At 43.1% G+C, this 14,695-nt stretch overlaps 1 non-coding gene across 1 annotated transcript; it reads left to right on the top strand.

The window, feature by feature from the left end:
• Positions 1-96: 96 nt before the first annotated feature.
• On the top strand, positions 97-169 carry TRNAC-ACA. Its single transcript has one exon. It is a non-coding gene; the product is annotated as a tRNA-Cys (tRNA).
• The last annotated feature ends 14,526 nt before the right edge of the window (positions 170-14,695 follow it).

The following is a 14,695-nucleotide window of genomic DNA, read 5'->3' as shown; positions in this document are numbered from 1 at the left end:
TGGTAGACATAGCATGTTCCTTGATGCAAAGTCTCAACAGTGTAAAAATGTCAATTATTCCACAAATTAATACATAAGTTTGAGACACTTGAAACTTTCCTGGTGGCTCAGATGGTAAAGCGTCTGCCTACAATGCAGGAGACCCAGGTTCAATCCCTGAGTCAGGAAGATCTCCCGGAGAGGAAATGGCAACCCACTCCAGTATTCTTGCCTGGAAAATCCCATGGACGGAGAAGCCTGGTAGTCCATGTGGTCACAAAGAGTCTATGAACACAGTCCATGAGGTCACAAAGAGTAGGACACCACTGAGTGACTTCACTTCACTTTGATACACTTTCAATTGAAATTTTAAAATGAAACTTGACAACTCATAAAGTTCATCTGAAAGAGAAAATGTGAAAAAATAGCCAATGATATTTTTTCACAGATGTAGCATACAGTATATACTGTTTTGCCCATTTGTTCTTTTTCTTTTAAAATAAATTTATACCAATTCTCTCACTCCCCACCTCCTGCCTCTAGAAAACACCAATCAGTTCTCAGTATTTATAAGCTTGTGTTTTTGCTTTAAGATTTTACAAAAAAGAGAGGTTGCATGGTATTTGTCTTTCTCTGACTTACTTCACTTAGCATAATTCCCTCAGGGCCCATCCCTGTTGTTATAAATGGTAAGATTCCATTCTTCATTTATGGCTGAGTAATATGCCATTGTATGTATTTCTTTATCTGGTTTTCCATCAATGGACACTTATGTTGTTTCCATATCTTGGCTATTGTAAATAAGCTGCAATGACCATGGGGGTGCATGTATCCTTTTAAGTTAGTGTTTTCATTTTCTGTGGATAAATACCCTCAAATGGGATGACTGGATCCCTCGCAGAGTCAGACACCACTGAGCGACTGAACTGACTGACTGACTGACTGATGGTAGTTCTATTTTTAATATTTTGAGGAACCTCCAGTGTTTTCCATGGTGGCTGTACCAATCTACATTCCCAAAGCCAATACACAAAGATTCTCTTTTCTTCACATGCTCTCTAACACTTGTTATTTCTTGTCTTTTTAATAATAGTCATTTTTACAGGTGGTGGTGATATCTCACTGTGGTTTTGGCTTGCATTTTCCCCTGATTATTAATGACACTGAGACTCTTTTGATATACCTGTTGGACTCCTGTATGTTTTCTTTGGGAAAATGTCCATTCAGGTCCCCTGCTGGTTCTTAAATCAGATTGTCTGTTTTCTTTGCTGTTGAGTTGTATGGATTGTATATTGGATATTAGCTCCTTATTACATATATGATTTACAGCTATTTTCTCTCATTTAGTAAGTTGCCTCTTCATTTTGTTCATGGTTTCCTTTGCTGTGTATAAGCTATTTATTTTTGCTTTTGCTGCTTTTGTTTTTGGTGTCAGATTCAAATAATAATCACCAAGATCTATGTCAAAGACCTTATGGCCTATGTTTTCTTCTAGGATTTTTATGGTTTCAGATCTCACGTTCATGTCTTCAATTTGTTTTAAATGTTACGTATGTGTAAGATTGTGTTCGATTGTGTTGATTCTTTAGCATGTGGCTGTTCCATTTTCCCAACACCATTTATTGAAGAGACTGTCATTTCCCCGTTATATATTCTTGGTTCCTTTGTCATAAATTGACCATGTATATGTGGGTTTATTTCTGGGTTTTCTATTCTGTTCCACTGATCTGTGTACTATACTGTCTTCATTACTATAATTTGTAATAATAGTTTGAAATCAGGGAGGGTGATGCCTTCAGCTTTGATGTTTTTCAGCATTGCTTTGGAACCAACACATTTTTGAAAAACAGCAATAGGGAAGTCCTATCCTACAAGATATCAAAATACAGTATAAAACCTTAAAGTGTGATATTGATCTAGGACTAGGTAAATAAATCCGTAAATATAATAGTGACAAGATGTGTTTAATTACATACTACATGCCATTTAAAATCACCCAGTGATGTAAGGATCTAACATTTTTCTCTCCTAAACGGATAGCCAGACTTCCAACATCATTGATTTACCAGTCCACCATTTCCCCTTCCCCATGATCCCACCTGTCACTTGCTTCCTTGTCTCTTAATTAATTAATTTTATTTTTGGCTGTGCTGGATCTTTGTTGCTTTGTGAAGGGTTTCTCTGGTTGCAGGGGGTGAGCGGGGGCTACTCTTCTTTGCAGTGTTTGGGCTTCTCATCACAGTGGCTTCTCTTGTTGCAGAGCGCAGGCTCTGGGGTGCCCAGGCTCAGGGGCTGCAGTGCTCAGACCCTAGAGCATGCGGGCTCAGTAATTACGGCTAATGCGCCCTGAGGCATGGGCTCAGCAGCTGTGGTGCCCGGGTTTTGTTGCTCCGAGGCATGTGAAATCTTCCCAGACCAGGGATCGAACCCACATCCCCTGCATTGGCAGACACATCCTTGTCCACTGTACCACCAGGGAAGTCCCCCTGTCTTCTTTTTTTTTCCTTTTTCTTTTTCCCTAGATGTGGCAGCTTTCATAGTGTATCTATCCTTCAAATACCCACTTTTTGCTGCTTATATAAGTAGGGAACATTTAGTCATGGCTAGGTTTTGGTTTAATTCCAACAAAGTAATTTTGTTCTGTCCACAGAAATATAATCAGTACAGTAATTCTCCATCTTGGCCCCAGCCACAGAAGGTACTCCTGACAATTTGGCAAGGAAAAAAAAAAAGGCGGGGTGGGGGGTAGTCAAAAAGAACAAGCACATACTCAAGAACTAATTTTCATATCAAACTTTGTGAAAACAAGGTATATGAAATAGAATTTCAGAAGGACTGTGAAAAGTAAATTGCAACTAAAGCAGGTTACCTAAGCTAGTGAGCCCAACCCAGCAATTCCAGAGCTTGGATCCTCCATTTATCTGTCCATCTTCAGGTCTTTCTCCCCAATTGCAACTGTCTCTCTGACTCTTTCCTTAATGACCATAGAAAAACGTAATGATCACAAACAGGCATGACACTAGATGAACCTGCATTTGAATCTTGGCTCTATCTTCCTGAGTTCATGCTTTGGGGTATTTCTCGTAACTTTTCTGGTCAACAGTTTCCTCGTCTATAAAATGGGAGTAACAATACCGCTCAGCAGAGAAGGTTACTGTGAGACATAATCCTTGTGAAGGTATAGGACTTGACATGTAGCAAACCTTCAAATATTGTTAGCTCTTCTTTTACATAACAAAGCTATTAATAAAATATGAAACATTTGGATAGTAATAACATCATTTGGTTCATACTTTATAGTTTAGAAATCAGTATTTTCAGATACATTTCATTAATACCTTCTGGCAACACTCTCTAGAATTTTATTCACATTAGACATATTTTAGAAGGTGCGTTTAGCTGCTTGTTATTATTTTTTTTTTTAGTTCTAGCACTTTATTGCTACCAACCCATCTCCCTCCACCCTCTGCACACATGCTCAGTCATGTAATCCCATGGACTTCAGCCCGCCAGACTCCTCTGTCCATGGACTTTTCCAGGCAAGAATACTGGAGTGGGTTGCCATTTCCTTCTCCTGCTTGTTATTTTTAAAGTGGTGGGTATGGCCTTCCCTGGTGGTCCAGTGCTAAGACTCCGCACTCCCAATGCAGGAGGTCCAGGTTCAGTCCCTTGTTGAGGAACTGGGTCCTGCAAGCCACAACTAAGAATCCCACATGTTGCAACTAAGACCCAGCACAACCAAATAAATACAGATTTTGTTAAATAAATAACGTGGTAGGTATAGGAAGTACATGATATGCTCTTGCATAGAGAGCAATTTGGCTTTGGAGGGCAATTTTTTATTGCCAGTCCTTGCCTTTGTAGGCGCAATTCTATCTTTTTACCCCAATAGGCTCCGCTTTTACTAGCTTCACTCCCTAAACTTTTAGTGCACACAACTCCCTTCTGAATCTCATTTCTGTTGGATGTGACATTGTTAGCAGGGAGGCAGAGTTCTGTGACCACTACTGACCCTAAGCAGAGAACCCAGACGAGCTGGCCTGGACTTATCACCTATGGAACAATGAGATAAGAAATGGATATTGTTTTAAGCTTCTACGTTTGTGGTGACTAGTTATGCAGGGATAGAAAATGAATATAGCAGCGTGTGAGAGTAAGGTGGAGGTGAAGTAGGTGGTGGTGGATCCAAGCAATCCTAAAGCCTGATGAAGATGTGCCCCAACACTTGAACCCACAAATCCAAGAAAATTCAAGGACTTCATCCCCTCCCCCACATCTCATGCAACACATCAAGTGCCTGACAACTTGCCAAAGCACTGTATGGGGCACTAGGTATAAAGTCAGGATCAGATTTTGTGACCAAAGGTGACAGTACTGTGATGTAGTGTTATCACATGAGACTAGTAACAGAAAGAACAGGCTCAGAGCCAAAAACACAAGAGGGTAGGGGTGAGCCTACATGAAGTTACACAAAGGTTTTGCCAGTAGAAGGGGTCAATCATGACATACTTTATATAAAAACACATGTCAGTGATTTTGTTTAACTCATAAATGAGGGAACCAGCAAGATTTACAACCAGTTCAGAGAATCAAAACACATGTCATCACGGATTTAAAATAAAAAAGGAGAGAGGTGTTAGGAATGAAGAGGAAGGGCAGGAGAATGGGAAGAAGCTGTTGTTGAGGTCATCACAGCTCAGCTAATAGATGTTTTTAAATGATGGAATAGAGAGTTTAGTCTTCATTCTATTTGTCTTAAGTTCTCTTGAATGGAAGTCAGAGAGTCATAGACCTGTTTTAGAAAGATGATTGACATCTACATAAACGATGGTTTGTAAGAGAGAGACCAGATAAGATGCTGTTTTTGTAGTCCATATGGGCGGTAAGTTTTTTGGTCCAGTTTTCTTAGGGATACCTATTTAACAAGAGGTCTTTGTAGGGACACTCTTTCCATGTGTCTTCCCCTTAATCTGGATGAATAGATAGGATTCAGAGACAGGGTTCAGAGGTTGGGAGCATGAAATGTAGTCAGCTATTTTCCTAATCTCATGCCGCTCTTGGTGTAGTTAATCTTTTTTAGAGCTTTTATGGAAGAGCTCAGAATGTCCCACTGTGATCCTGTTGACTTTCAGGCTCCCAACCCATGGCCTCAGGCACATAACCCTTATACTTCCAGAGAAAGCTAAAAATGTCAGTTCTGTCTACAGGTCTCAGCCATGTGATCTAGTAAGCTAGCACATGAGGTTTCTCTTTCTGTCCAAAAAAAATCATGCACTTGGCTATATTTTGATAAGGAGTTTGAATGTGTTTACTATTAGAAATTTAAATGTTTATGCAAGTAAGAGGTAAACTTGTTTTTTACCAGTGTGGTTTTATTAGAAAACTGGTGGTAGCCCTTTTAAAAATAACTTTTGATTATGAAATTTCAAATACAATTAAATATACAGTTAGTATAGTGAATCAACATGTTACCCATTAGCCAGAATCAATCATTATCAATTCATGGCCAACCTAACTTTTTCTTGTATATACCGTCCCATTTTCCTGCCTTCCGCCATTATTTTGAGACAAATTCTATTCATCTTATCACAATTCTAAGGGCATCTTGCCAAACAACCATAAGATAATGACAGTCTTTTTCAAAGAGCTATGAATGAGAAAAAGGTACAGACTTTTGGATGGGTTTATATTTGGTAAATTTGTTATTATTTGCTCTCAGTGAACTTGAGCAATAAAGTCATAGTGTGACTGTTAAACGCTGCATGCATTTGAAGCTCTTGAAATGGTGTCTTGCCCTCTCTGCATACCTCACTACCCACAGGCCTCCCTTTCACTGGTTTTCCTCCCTCGAAAAGGCTCTAGAGTTGGCTGTTCATCAGAAGAGTGACTCACATGAGGCCCAAACTGAGCTTACCCAGCTCATTCCTGTCCTGCTACAAGGCCATTTTTGCTGTTAACTAGTTTGTTGATCCAGATGACAAATGAAGTATGATTCATGTGAATGTCGACATCCCATCCCTGTCTCCTTGCCAGCCCTCTAACTTCACCCCCTGAAATCAGGGTTTGGGTTAGTGCCTAAGATGTACAACAACAGCTCTACTTTGCATGTGAGTGACTAATCAATTCTTTCATCAGAATCCAATAGAACAGATAGAAGATTCCTGTCCTCACAAATAGTAAATCACACAGCAAAATTCCTAAACTTAACACACGGGTCAACTAGGATCTAGAGGCGTGGTAGCTAAATAATGACCCCAAACACATTCAGGTCCTAATCTCTGGAATGTGTAAAAGTACCTTGTCTGGAAAAAGAGACTTTGTAGGCATGATTCATTTAAGGCTCTTGAGATGAGATTATCCCATTGAACCTTAAATGCCATGATAAATTTCCGTAAAAAGAGGAAAACAGAGGAAGGTTTGACATAGAAGATGATATAATGAGTGAAACAAGATGCTATATTGCTGGCTTTGAAGATGGAGAAAGAGGCCATAAGTCAAGGAAACAGATTCCTCTCTAGAGATTCTAGAGGGAACATGGACCTAAAGACACCTTGATTTTTAGCCCAGTTAAACTGATTTCAGATTTCTGACCTCCAGAACTATAAGAGTTCCATTCCACTATTCCAGTGCTTTGTAGGCAACTCCAAGCCTTGCTTGTGAAAAGCAGGATGGGATACATGGAGTTTTCACAAAAGACACACAAATAAGGGAGGTAATAAGTACATATTAATAAACAGGGCACCCACAACATCCTGGTGTGTATGACTGTGACCCAGAGTTCATCTGCAAACTGCTTCCTGTCTCTCCCAGCTCTCAGAACAGCCACAGACTGGACAGTTTGGCTTTATTATTCTGGCTGTCAAATACCCAAAATATTTTTACTCTTTAACCTTGTTAATTTTCTTGATGCTCACAGATGGACCCTGTCGTCTTTTGCTAAAGCAGTGGTCCCCAACCTCTGGGATCTAATGCCTGATGGTTTGAGGTGGAGCTGATGTAATAATAACAGAAATAAAGGGCACAGAAAATGTAATGCGCTTGAATCATCCGGAATCCATTGCCCCACTCCCAGTCCATGGAAAAATTGTCTTCCATGAAACCGGACCCTGGTGCCAAAAAGGTTGGGGACAGCTGTGGTACAGAATAGCCTTAAGAGAGTTGGAGTGAGAGAAATCCTGAAGGTCAGGCTCATATCACAGTTTTACCATTCCCTGGGGCTCCTCGGCCATGCCTTCCCTTGCCCAAACCTGGACTAACCTCCGATGGGTGAGCACCCATGTGGTCTGCCCCAGGACACCTAGTCCAGGCCTGACACCTGTCATGTGCTCTCCTAATGCTGAAAGCGTTCCTGAGCCCTGATCCTGTAGTCAGTCATCTGATCACTCACTCTTAGATGCTCATAGTGAGAACTCTGTCCCAACGGACAGGAGACTTTGAATCAAGGGATGAAATTTCTGATGGTGGAATCTCAGCCTATAAGACAGACTGCCCTGGGAAAACCTTGGAAGGGGGCTTGCTTTACCTTCTCAGGTCTCCTGTGGAATGCAACCTTGAGGCTGAGCCTTGTCGTGTGCCTTTAGAAATGTAAACGAGGACAACTCTGGGATGTCTCAGCAGGAGGCTGAGATGTCGACATCTGGTGACTCAGGTCCAGCTACCTTGTGCTACTGGAATTTTTCCACCCCAGGTGTAAATTCCCAACAAGAGGGACACGAATTGACTTGATGCAGGTTGTGAAGTGGGTCATGGGGTATTGGGCATCCCTACCTGAACCTTATGGGCTTCCCAGGTGACACTAGTGTTGAACAACCTGCCTGCCAATGCAGGAGATGTAAGAGACGCAAGAGACATGGGTTTGATCCCTGGGTAGGGAAGATCCCTGGAGGAGGGCATAGCAACCCACTCCAGTACTCTTACCTGGAGAATCCCATGGACAGAGGAGCCTGGTGGGCTACAGTCCAGGGGGTCACAAAGAGTTGGATACAACTGAGCATGCACAGGTACCAGAACCTCATGGAGGTGGGGGAGGTAAAGATCGACACATTGCCTAGAGAAAAACATTCCTGTCAGCTCCTAAAATTAACTGTCTGCTCCCTGGTTCTCTGACGGTAAAGAACCCGTGCAATGCAGTGCAGGTGACCCAGGTTTGATCTCTGGAAGAGCTTGATTAGTTTGATCCCAGTTTGATCCAGGGAAGAGCCCCTGGAGAAGAAAATAGCAACCCACGCCAGTATTCTACCCTGGAGAATTCCATGGGCAGAGGAGCCTGGGGCCTCCTGGCAGTCTCCTCATGGACAATCCACAGGGTCACAACGAGTCGGACATGACTAAGTGACTACCACTTTCCCTGGGATTTCAGGCGTGTCACAAAGGCTTGTTTTGGAGCCTCTTTATGGCTTTAATGACCTGGTTTTTGACCTTGTGTGATTGGTCTTGATTTCAGTTCTGGACTGTGGTTAGTTGTAATCCAGTTTATCCCACAACTTTAAAAACTGCCAGTCTCTGACTGCCCTGGTCACCTTGTTCTGGGTTAACCTTTAGCTAAGTCAGTCCCATCTCTGAGCTCCATAATCAACAGCTGGAGAGAAAGGACTCACGAGAGATGAGATCCTAGGGATGGTTAGGGAAGGTTCAGAACTAGAATCCAGTATACTGATTCCCCATCCAGTGCTCTTTCCTTCCTCGTGGACTGTCAGTCCAGCATTTGAGAGCTACTCATAAGAGGAATCCAGACAGAGCTATTGCCAGGGCATCAGCATATTGAGAGGAGATTGAAAGCGCTGTGCCTTTTGTATGCAGGCATGGGATCGTGATCTGGACACATTAAAAGTGAGAAACAGGAACTTCTCTGGTGGTTCAGTGGTTAAGAATCTGCCTGCCAATGCAGGGCACATGGGTTCGATCCCTGGTCTGGGAACTAAGATCCCACATATTGTGAGGCAACTAAGCTTGTGTGCTATAACTACTGAAGCTTGTGTGTCCTAGAGCCCCCGCTCCACAACGAGAGTAGCCCCTGCTCCCTGCAACTAAACCCTGCACACAGCAATGAAGAGCCCATGAATGGCAATGAAGACCCATTGCAGCTTTAAAAAAAAAAAAGTGAGAAATAGAATATCAGCCATTTGTCCTGCTGGAACTGTGTAATTATTAAGAAGATGGACGATAGTTTTGAATCAGAAGATTTAAATGACTTTGCACTTTTCCATACACGTGACGGTGGGGAACGAGGAGTGGCAGGAGGAAGACTGGAGGTGTGTGCCGGGAGTTCAGGAACAAGGCGCATGGAGCCAGTTTGGGAAGCGAGCCAGGTTACCGAAGCTCACTGCAACTCTATGCTGAGATGGCACTTTTGCCAGACCCTGCAACAGCAGCCTCTCACTTTAGGGGTGAAGAGCTGCACCGGGTCCCTGCACCCTCAACAGACCTCTCCACTACCTACGACATCCCCCTTTCGTGGGGTCTCCTTCCTTTGGAACCAGAGAATGGCATCTGAGAAGGTCCACACCTAGGACCTCCCTGTTTTTAATGACCCTGGTCCTACAACTTTTTTTCACAGTTGTCAGAGAGGTTTCTCATAGGACAATATCCAAGGATAAGTTTATATGAGAGAAGATTGACTCCCGTGCTCAAAAATGCAAACAGTGTTACAAAAATGTAAACAGTATTTAGATAAACAGCAGCCTTTTGTGCGACAATCTAACTTGTGTTGCTTACTATTTCTACTTTTGCACTGACTTTCCCAGCTGTATTGTAGGACCCATGGAGAGGTATCTTCGCCACCTCCTCCATCACTGTATATGGTGATCTGAAATATATGCTTAATAGATATCTGTTCCTGACAATAAAATGCAAGTTTATAATTTTTGTTTACTTTAAAAGATCAATTTTATCTTAATGGGAGTTACTGATTTATTCCTCAATCTTTGCTGCATTTCCTCATGTAATCCGTTAAGCCTTTTAGGTAAATCCTCAGTTATTAATAGAAATATGATTTGAATCTGGATTACTATGAAGCAATTAGATTTGGCAGTTTGTTGATAAAATTAGAGAGACACAAAACTAGAAGAAACTCAAGCTTTGACACTCAAGCAGGTGCTTGTGCAGAATAAATAACTGTTTCTTTAAAACACTACTGTTTACTAAAGTTATAGTTATTTATGTGTGACCAGTCTGGTGCTCTGTGATGATCTAGAGGGGTGGGATGGGGGGAGCGAGGGAGGCTCATGAGGGTGGGGATATACGTACAGTTGTGTAGCTGATTTGCATTGCTGTACAGCAGAGACCAACACAAATAGTAAAGCAATTTCCCCCCAATTGAAAATAAATTTTAAAAAATAAATAAAAATATAAGATACAACTGTGTTTTAAATATCATTTTTAAAACTACATTTAGTGCTTTGACATTCTACATATAGTGTGCTAGGGCTGTCTTAACGAAGTACTGCAGACTGGATGACTTAAACAGCAGGAAGTGATTGTCTTTGCAGTTCTGGAGGCTAGAAATCTGAGCTCAAGGTTTGGCAGGGTTGATGCCTTTGGAAGGCTGTGGGAGAATCTATTCTAGGCCTCTCGCCTGGCAGCTGGTGGTTTGCCGACAATCCTTGGTGTTCCTTGGCTTGCAGAAGTGCCGATCTCTGCCTTCATCCTCACATGGCATTCTCCCGCATGTGTGCCGATATCCAGATTCCCTCTTTTGATGAGAACAGCACCCGTATTGGATTAGTCACTGGTCCCACTGCAGGATGACCTCACCATAACTAAGTATATCTCCAGTGACTCATCTCCAAATAAGGCCATCATATTCAGAGGTATCTGGAGCTAGAGGACACAGTTCAACCCACTACACATTCTTCAGTCAGTTCAGTCGCTCAGTTGTGTCTGACTCTTCCAGACCCCATGGACTGCAGCACGCCAGGCTTCCCTGTCCTTCACTATCTCTAGGAATTTGCTCAAACTCACGTCCTTTGTGTCAATGATACCATCCAACCATCTCATCCTCTGTCATCCCCTTCTCCTCCTGCCTTCAGTCTTTCCCAGCATCAGGGTCTTTTCCAATGAGTCAGTTCTTCGAATCAGGTGGCCAAAGTATTGGAGTTTCAGCTTCAGCATCAGTCCTTCCAATGAATATTCAGGACTGATTTCCTTAAGCATTGACACATTCTTACATTAAGAAATTTTTCTTTATGTCTAGGGACTTACCTGTGGTCCAGTGGTTAAGACTCCATACTCCCAATGCAGGGGTCCTGGGTTCAATCCCTGCTCAGGAAATTAGATCCCACATGCTGCAACTAAGACCTGGTGCAACCAAAGAAATATAAAAGTAAATGTAAAAAAAAATTTTTTTTTCTTTATGTCTAACTAAATGATTGATTTGTTCAAATCAGGTCCCTTTTCTTTTCTTCCTGGAAAGAAGGCCTGATTCTGCTCCTTAACTATGGCACAGAAGACGAACTGTCTTTCTACCCCATTTCTACCTCCCACGTAGGAGCAGGAAGAATGATGAATGTAATTGATAAACATTCTTTAGGTCACATTCTTTTGGATGAAGCTATTATGCCTTCAAGGCAGGACCCAGGCCTGCAGCTTCCTCTTTCCTGGCACTTCTGGATATCATCCTGAAAACAGACTAGCCAAGTGTCTGCTCTTTCTCCTAGAGGAGGCAGTTGTGGCCAGCTATCCCGCTAGTAGTTCCAGCTCCTCGGCCAGGATGCAGCCGGCCCATTCCCCTCCCTGACAGATGCCTTCATGTCCCAGGGTTAGAGAGGGAATCAAAAGCTCCTGGCAGGCATTGTAGCTCCTGGGCCGAAGCCTCCTGCATGCTTCCCAGTCACTGTATGGGGGACGAGGGAAGGGGGTGGTTTTTATGAGGGCCTATTCTGCCAATGATGACTCCTAGCCCTGGTAAGCGTGCTTCAGACTGGGCTTTCTCTCAGTTATTGGTGAGATCTCTCACACTTAAGGCTTAGGAGTCAAATGGGCAGATTCAGGGGAGAAGACATGGGATGCCCCCCAAGTAACCTTAAATATGAGCACTGTGTGCAGCCTCATGTTTTTCTTCTGCTTTGAAATTTCTTGGGCACTTGATCAAATATTAGGAAAGCTGGTATGTTGTTTCACTGTGGCTCTTGTTTTTCTTGAATGTGCCTCTGATACAAGCAACTCAGTGATATGTAAAGTCGGTTGGCATCTTCCCCTCTTCTTCCCCCACATTTTACTGCTGGAAACAAGTGGAGTCATTCTCCACCAGGAATAGCACTATGAGGGTGGGGCAAACTGAGAGAGTAGCGTTGACATATATACACCACCAAGTGGGAAATAGAGAGCTGGTGGGAGGCGGTTGTATACCACAGGGGTTTCAGCTTGGTTCTCTGTATTGACCTAGAGGGGTGGAATTGGGAAAGCGGTGTGGGAGGAAGGGAGACTCAAGAGGGAGGGGACATATGTATCCTTACAGCTGATTCATGTCGTACAGCAGAAACCAATTCAAATTTAAAGCAATTATCCTTCAATCAAAAATAAAATTTAAAAACATGTATTTCAATAAAAAGACCAAAAAGAAAAAGAGCTGGACTGTAAAGAAGGCAGAATGCCAAATAATTGATGCCTTTGAACTGTGGTGCTGGAGAAGACTCCTGAGAATCCCTTGGACAGCAAGGAGATCAAACCAGTCAATCCTAAGGGAAATCAGCCCTGAATACTCCTTGGAAGGACTGATGCTGAAGCTGAAGCTCCAGCATTTTGGTCACCCGATGCAAACAGCTGACTCATTGGAAAAGATCCTGATGCTGGGAAAGATTGAGGGCAGAAGGAGAAGAGGGCACCAGAGGATGAGATGGCTGGATGGCATGACCAATGCAATGGACATGAACTTGGGCAAACTTTGGGAGATGGTGAAGGACAGGGAGGCCTGCATGCTGCAGTCCATGGGGTCAGAATTGGACATGGAAGGGCAACTGAACAAGACAATCACAGCTCTCCAGTGTTCAGCCAGTTTCCTGCCACTTCCTCACTGGACCCATTGCTTCCTGCTCTTTTCAGCAAGACTTTCCAATCCCTGACCGCCATTCCTAGCTTTTGATAACTATGTCTACTCTTAGATTTGTGATTCCAAGGGGCACTTTCCATGATTCACTGATTGTGTATTCCCATTCAGCTCTCTGCTCTGAACACTCTGATGCTCTGGACAGTTTGGGAAAGCCTTTAACTTAGAGAAGCTCAGCTGTCAGGCCAGCCCCCCTTTTCTGTAAGCCAGGGCAGAGGGATGTGAGGCCTCTGCTGTAGACCTCTATCCTGAGTCTTTCGACACCGGGAAGAAAAGCAGGTGATAGAGAAGCTACGTCTGCACTGTATAGAATCACAGTGTTCAGTTTCCATCATTCACGGCTCAGCTGGTAGAGGGGCAGGGGGCCCCACCAACACTTGCACTCACAAATGGCCACCAGTCAAAGCCTTTTCCACACCACTGTTACTCCCATATTCTGAGAGGTGACAGCAACTTTTTCTAACACTTTCCCACAGTGTTATACCTATACAATCCCAGTTGGATTCCTGGGTTGAGAAGATCCCCTGGAGAAGGGATAGACTACCCACTCCAGTATTCGTGAGCTTCCCTAGTGGCTCAGATGGTAAAGAATCTGCCTGCAATGCAGGAGACCTGGGTTTGATCCCTGGGTTGGGTAGAGCCCCTGGAGGAGGGCATGGCAACCCATTCCAGTATTCTTACCTGGAGAATCTCCATGGACAGAGGAGCCTGGAGGGCTACAGTCCACGGGGTCGCAAAGAGTCGGACATGACCGAGCGACTAAGCACAGCCCAGCATACCTGGGCTTACACAGCGTACAATATTACCTAGAAACAAACCACTGAGCCACCTGCTTCCTGGACGCTTCCTCTCAGGTGTCATATAGGCCTTTCAGATGTGTTTTGAACCAGAACTTATCTTCCAAATCCAGGAGGCAGCTACCTTTCCTCCTGCATTTCCCATCACAGTGATGAATGTAACCACCTCTCCAGTGATCTGAGGCAGACCTGGGCAGCATCCTCAGCTCTCACCCCCTCTACACCCCCTTCACTATGCGTATTCATTCCTTCTCATCTCTTTCCTGAATTACATCTTCCTCTCTGGCTTCTCTCCCTCTGCTTCCGTACTTACACTGCAGTGATTCTTTTAAAATAAACCAACTTGCTCATTATCTGCAAGCAAACAAATAAACATTGCTTATTAGGTCCTTTACGATCTAATCTGTGCTTTTCTTGGTTGCTTTCATAGTTCATCACCCTCCACTTGAATGTTTAATCAGATGAACTTGTTTTCTTTTCCTAGAACTCATCCTGACTTTCCGTATGCTATCCTCTTTACAGGAACAATCTTCTCTCCACCATCCCCTAACTCATACTCTCCCAGTCCTACTCCCACTATAAAACCTTGGGCAACTTTATCTAACTTAGCTGTGTCTCAGTTTCCTCATTTGTAAAATGAGGATAATAATTATACCTACTTCATGGGTGTCAGAAGAACTAAATGAAGTAAAATGAGTTTAAGACCTTAGGGCTTAGACTGAAGCATGGAAGTAGTCAATAAATATTAGTTATTATTGCTACTATTACTACTACTTGTTGGATTCAGCTTATATGTCACTTCATCCAGGACTTCTTGCCTGACCCCGGGCAACCTCAGTAAGTTGACCCTCATAAAAATTGAGTACTTCCAAGAACC

Source organism: Cervus elaphus, chromosome 28 (assembly GCF_910594005.1).
Source record: "Cervus elaphus chromosome 28, mCerEla1.1, whole genome shotgun sequence".
Classification (NCBI taxonomy): Eukaryota; Metazoa; Chordata; class Mammalia; order Artiodactyla; family Cervidae; genus Cervus; species Cervus elaphus.
The sequence above is the reverse complement of the archived record's forward strand: the minus strand, read 5'-3'. Positions and strand labels throughout refer to the sequence as shown.